We start from the raw sequence: 6,531 nt of genomic DNA on the forward strand, positions 1-6,531 counted from the left end.
GGAGACCAGGTCCAGTCTAGAAGCTTACATACTGGTTGGGAAGATAAGCAGCCACACATTCAAAGTAAGGTCTGGTAATTGTGCCATCAAAAAGTTATATGCAGGGGCGCCTGGGTGGCACAGCGGTTAAGCGTCTGCCTTCGGCTCAGGGCGTGATCCCGGCGTTATGGGATCGAGCCCCACATCAGGCTCCTCCGCTATGAGCCTGCTTCTTCCTCTCCCACTCCCCCTGCTTGTGTTCCCTCTCTCGCTGGCTGTCTCTATCTCTGCCGAGTAAATAAATAAAATCTTAAAAAAAAAAAAAGTTATATGCAGCTTGCTTTAAGAGCTCAAAATAAGATAGGGGTCAGGGAGTCTGCCAGTTGGCATATTTTTACAAGATAAGAGTAGGTAAAGTAGACCAGAGGAAGGATGGAGTTAAACCATTCCCGGCAAAGCAAATAGCTGGTTTAAGAGCACGACCTTATGAAACCACATACTGATGCCAGGGGGAGTCTCAAAATCGGGAGAGCATCAGAATTACTTGGGGGAACTTGATCAAGTGCTCTGTGCTCTTTATTGGTTCTCCAGGTGATTCTGCTCTACGTCAGAGTTGGAGGACCACTGACCCAGCATCCTGACCAGACAGGATGTGCTACAGCAGCACCAAGGGTCCATGAAGGAAGGAGGAGCTGGAGTAGAGAGGAGGCTGGGACCAGCATGCAAAGTGTGATTAGAAATTATGTTCAAAAACAAAAACTGGGGGGCTGACTGGCTCATTTGGTAGAGTGTGCGACCCTTGATCTCGGGGTTGTGGGTTCAAGTCCCACATTGGGTGTAGAGATTACTTAAAAATAAAATCTTAGGGGCGCCTGGGTGGCTCAATCAGTTGAGCATCTGACTCTTGATTTCAGCTCAGGTCATGATCTCAGAGTCGTGGGATCGAGCCCCACATCGGCCTCCAAGATCAGTGGGGAGTCAACTTCCCTCCCTCTTTGCTCCTCCCCCCACTCTCGCACACGTTTGCCCAATTCTGCGCATGCACGCACACTCTCTCTCAAATAAATAAATCTCAAAAAAAAAATAAAATCTTAAAAAACAAAACAAGACAAAAACAGACAAAACTGAAAACGGAGGAATTGTTTATATCTTCTCCTGGCCATCCGAGCATCCACTGCCCCTGAGGAAAGACAAAAAGCTTTGGTTTTCTAAAGCAGGGGTCAGCAAACTGCAGTCTACTGGCCACATGGGGCCTACCACCTGTTTTTGTACCACGCACAAGATAAGAATGGTTTTTAAATGGTTGGAAATGGTTTTTATTTTTTTTATTTTTTATTTTTTTTTTTTAAAGATTTTATTTATTTATTCAACAGAGATAGAGATAGCCAGCGAGAGAGGGAACACAAGCAGGGGGAGTGGGAGAGGAAGAAGCAGGCTCATAGCGGAAGAGCCTGATGTGGGGCTCGATCCCGAATCGCCGGGATCACGCCCTGAGCTGAAGGCAGACGCTTAACCGCTGTGCCACCCAGGCGCCCCTGGAAATGGTTTTTAAATAGTTTTAAATTTTTAAATGCTTGGAACAAATGAAAAACTAATATTTGGTGACACATGAAAGTTCTATGAAATCCAAATTTCAGTGTCCATAAAAAAGGTTTATTGGAATACCCAAACTCATTCATTTACCAGTTGTCTGTGGCTGCTTTCACGTGACAATGGCAGAGCTGAACGGTTGTGCCAGAGACTATGGCCAGCAAAGCTGGTCCTTTACAGAACAGTTGGCTGATCCTCACTCGAAAGGCTAAGCCTGTGAAGGTCTGGAGCTGGAGAAGACTCTAAAGGGTGAGGGAGAAGGGAGTGTCCCAGCACCAGGAAGAGTTAGAGTCCCCCAGCCTGGGCCAGCCAGCTGGTGGCTTCCATACACAATGGAGCTCTTAGAGATCCAGACACCTGGTCTCAGTCGCAGTCTGGGCCCCAGATGCAGTAGATGTTTTCTGGGACCATCTGGTCAAGGGCTTAGAGAAAGGCCACCAGCATCTGCTGCAGGGAAGGTGCAGAGGCCAACCTTATCAGGAGGGAGAGCAGGCCATCGGCCAAGGCACCCACCTTCCAACACCATCGTAGACCCTGAGCATTGCAACAGCAGTCATGGTGAGTACAGACTAGAGGCACCACTTGCACGGTCCTAATAAGCCCAAGTGTGGGAGCAGGGACTCTGTCCCCCGTACATTCCTCCACTCAGGCAGGTGGTGGCTAAGCCACGTTGAGCTTGATTTAGGAAAAGAGAAATGTGGCATTTCCTGATACCCCCTAGTTTCCCAACACTCTGCTCAGATTTCAGATGACCTTCTCTTTAGTTGGCTCTCCTTGAATCTGAATATTAAAAGCCATTTTTCTTTCTCACCTTACTGACACACAGCCAGAGGGAAAAGCTGGTGATCCCCGGAGCAAGAGGGATAAGCACACCTGTGGCCTCCACCTCAGCACCGCACCCCACCGCGGCTGGTTGCAAGGAGGCTATGCCTTCCTCCAAATATATCTGCTGGAGAACAGCCCAGATTTAATTTACTACTACACTCTGGGTGCAGGATCTGTTAATATCTTCCAATTACCTGCCTCATACAACCACAGCTATTTTAAGCAGAAGTCACTTAAGGCTTCCTCATCATAGAAAACCTTCCCATTTCCAGAAACTTCTGGTGAGAAAAAAGGTCAGAGACCTTGAGCTTGGGCTCAGCCCAAAGTTTGCATTTTATACGTTTGGAACCAAAAGATAGGGCAGTTTGGGGTTCTTCTGGGTAGAGAGTGGATATATGCTTTGGAGACACAATTGTGTTATTTGGCAAAAGCTGCTTGAGTGGACCACTTAGTTAAGCAAATGGAAAGTGGAGACTATAATTAGTAAAAGAGAGGTTTAAAATGCTAAAGCTGCATTAGTGGTGGCGGAGGTAATGGTTGTAGGCAGAGTGCATCCCTGCAGATAATGTGTTTTAAAGAAAGGTTTCTTATCTATGATAGATTTGGCTGCCCTGCGTCCACAGCTTTTTGATCCCACTTCTGGAGGGAATCAGGACTCATGGTTTGAGCCAAGCAGGGAGGGTAGCTCTGGGGTCAGCCTCTTGGGCTCTGAGAATGGCCCTAACCAAGAGCCAGGTTGGGCTGCACCATCTTTAGTCCCTTCTTTCATCCCCAAGTCTCTGGTTAACTGTTGATACAACCTTCTTTGCTTCCACAAGTCAAAGAACCCAAGAAATTTCTGGGTTACCAGAGTCGTGGGTGACTGGGAGGAGCAAAGACCCATGCGCATTGGCATACAGGGAGAACAGCTCAACCAGGTTTTGGCTTCTCAGTTTGTGACGGCTTTTGCTTCGTTTTGTTGGGCTCTAGAAAAATGAATCTGCAACCACTGCAGATTCCTCCAACACCGCCTTTTATCTCCAGTATCTTGCCAAGTTGTAAGGGAGCTCTTCAACCTGAACAAGTTAGAAACACACACACCAAGCGCTAAAGTACAACTGATTTCTCTGTTGTTCTTTTGCTGTGAGAAACGGCCTCGGCTCTTTGAAAGGCCTTGAGGATCCTACAGAAGCAAAGTATAGGAAAAGCAAAGGCTTTATTTCTCATTTTGAAGGCTGCTCACATAACCATATCTGGCATAAAGAAAAAAAAAGTAGAACTTACAGCCCACACTGGGCTGTACAATCAGTAGAAAGGCCCTAGCATCAACCCCTGGTCCTTACCTGGCACATCTGAAGGCTGGCTCCTCCCACTAGGCCCCCTGTTGGCTTGAATCATTTGCCTTTTCAGTGTGCAGGGTCTCATCCACAGGGGAGAGTTCTAGAAATTAGTAGCCTTCCCTCCAATGTACTTGGGATTCCCTAGCATTACGACCCCAACTGTCAGGGAAATTAAAAAGGGGTTTCTAGACCCCAAATACTGGGATGTCCTGAGACTGAAAAAAACAGCTCTGCTTGACAGACCCTCAGATGCTTTCTAACATTCGCTGTGAGCACCTTCTCTGAAGCATGGCACCAGCAGCTAGAAATTGGGAGGAGTGGGAACACCTGTGCATTAGGCAAAATTCTTTTTAAATACACCCAGTGAATGGAAAGCCACTCAAAGAATGACCTCCTCCTGTTAACCCAACAAGGGCTTTCCAGACTTCTACAGGACACCGATGTTCCACACAGGAAAGCGGAGAGGGCTTAGTTAAATTGTAACGTTTTTACATCGGATCCTGCGGCTGCCCAGGCAGAAGCCGCCACACCTCCTGAGCGGAGGCACTTGAGCTCCCCTAGCAGCGCCAAGCACCACTGCCATCAATCTGAATCACTGCGGGGCCCCAGGGGAGTGGGGTGGCTTCAAATCTAGAGACTCAGGAAGAACGTCCATTTCCATGAGGTTTCACTTTGAGCCTTGGCAAGAAGTCTATTTAGCTTGATAAAATAAAGCAAAGAATGAACAGAAAACCTCAAGTATACAAGTAGTGCCTGGCTTACAAAAGACCGGCAGAACCATCTAGATCCTTTTTTCCTTCCCTCCCCTCAGTTAACCAGAAACTAAACCACTGGCCACCTGCTGGGAAACAAACAAACTAAGGTATTTGTTGAATTTTAAGAAGCACATGCCTTTCACATTTTACAGTCTCCAGGTTCATCTTACAACGAATGGCATTTTTGGAGCATGCACAACCGGTTGGTTATTTCTGGAGTCATGATTTGACAACTGCAATTTCTCCCTGATTCAGCCAACAGACTAAAGACCGTTTGAGGAAGGAATAGGAGACCTGGTTGTCCCTGAAAACAAAACAAAAAAAGTTCTTTTTTTTTTAAAAAATATTTTATTTATTTATTTATTTGACAGAGAGAGAGGCAGCCAGCGAGAGAGGGAACACAAGCAGGGGGAGTGGGAGAGGAAGCAGGCTCAGAGCGTAGGAGCCTGATGTGGGGCTAGATCCTGAAACGCCAGGATCATGCCCTGAGCCGAAGGCAGACGCATAACAACTGTGCCACCCAGGCGCCCCCCCAAAAAAAGTTCTTTTGAAAACTTCCGGGAAGATCAAGAAAGTGTCTCCATCAAAGCTCGTAGAATAGGTTTCGGCATCTTGGAAGAAAACCTTAGAGGCAATAATGAAGTACCCATTCAAGAAATGCTTCACCACTGATGCTTCCCATGGCACCGGGGAAAATACTGTGCGGAAAATCATGGCTACCACTTACTGCGTTGAAAAGTGATTCAAATGGGCCAAGCTCCATATGTTATATCTACAAAAGGCTGAGGAACACCTTAACTAAGTCATTTGCTTATATGTCAGTTTTTGTGTGCTCGAAAGCATTATTTGATTAAATTCGACCCCTAACTCTAAAAGTCAGCTCAAGAAATATAAAATTATAAGGGGTTGCCAAACTTTTTCTGTAAATGGCCATATAGTAAATAATTTGGGCCCTGTAGTCCATACAATCTCTTTTGCTGCTACTTAATTCTGCCATTGTTACTGAAAAGCAGCCCTAGAAAATACATAAATGAATGGGTGTGGCCGTATGCCCCAAAACTTTATTTATAAAAACAGGCAGTGGGCTAGATTTGGTGTATAGGCCAATTTGCCAGCCTACGATCAAAGTCATAAAGCATTATGTCTTAATTTTCTAGTGGTACACACGAAAAGATGCCTAGCAATTGATGAACTCTTAGATTCCATAAAATTCGATATATATGCCAATGTCACCAATTGTGGCTAGTCAAGGGAAAAAACCTACATCTTTGTTTCCCATCCGCTTTCCTTCCTATTTAGGGGGATCATACATACAAAGTGTTTCTTCTTTCTTCTGGATATCACTAATCACTACTTCAGCAATCATCTTTGCACATATATGTATTCCTAGCCTCTTTCCTTATTACTCTCTCTTCTAAACTTCTTGTCTAGTGGCATTAGAAAGCTACCTCCGCATGAGTCAAAATGCGGGCGTCATCATGAATAATAACTTTAATAGCTGTATTAGGATGTGTTTTGTCAAACAAGATGAAAGAAACACTCCGAAGTGAAATAAGGTGATAAAGAGTCAATGTCTTCCTTCTGAGAGTCTCAAAAGGGTACAAAATAACTTTCAGAAACTTACATTTCCTTATTCTCTAATAAAATCTATTTCCCCTGCTTCCCCCATGAGCATTCTTTTACTCTTTTGTTTTTGATGGCATGACAACAAGGTCATGCACTGTTCATTTAAGTTGCATGCATATGGCATTCTGATCACACTACACGTTAGAGAGAATGTTCTCTTCAGCCTAGCTTTGAATTTCTATTAGCAGGAGAGGCTACTCGCCACCATAAAACAATCCCAGACTGTCCGTGGTTGAACTCAGTCAAAGCTAGTTTTCACTATCTTAGTCCAGTGAAAGTACGGAAAGGTAGGCAAGGAGTGTGGGCATGTTTTGCTCTACACAGTCGTTCAGGGTCCCAGGCATCTTTCATTTGTGGTCTCTGCGTCCTCTAAACCTTTGAACCAGGATTTCTTAATATTGGAGGTGCTGACTTTTGGGACTAGGTCATTCTTTGCT

The sequence above is a fragment of the Ursus americanus genome, chromosome X (genome assembly GCF_024610735.1).
Source record: "Ursus americanus isolate L20-20 chromosome X, mUrsAme1.1.p, whole genome shotgun sequence".
NCBI classification, from domain to species: domain Eukaryota; kingdom Metazoa; phylum Chordata; class Mammalia; order Carnivora; family Ursidae; genus Ursus; species Ursus americanus.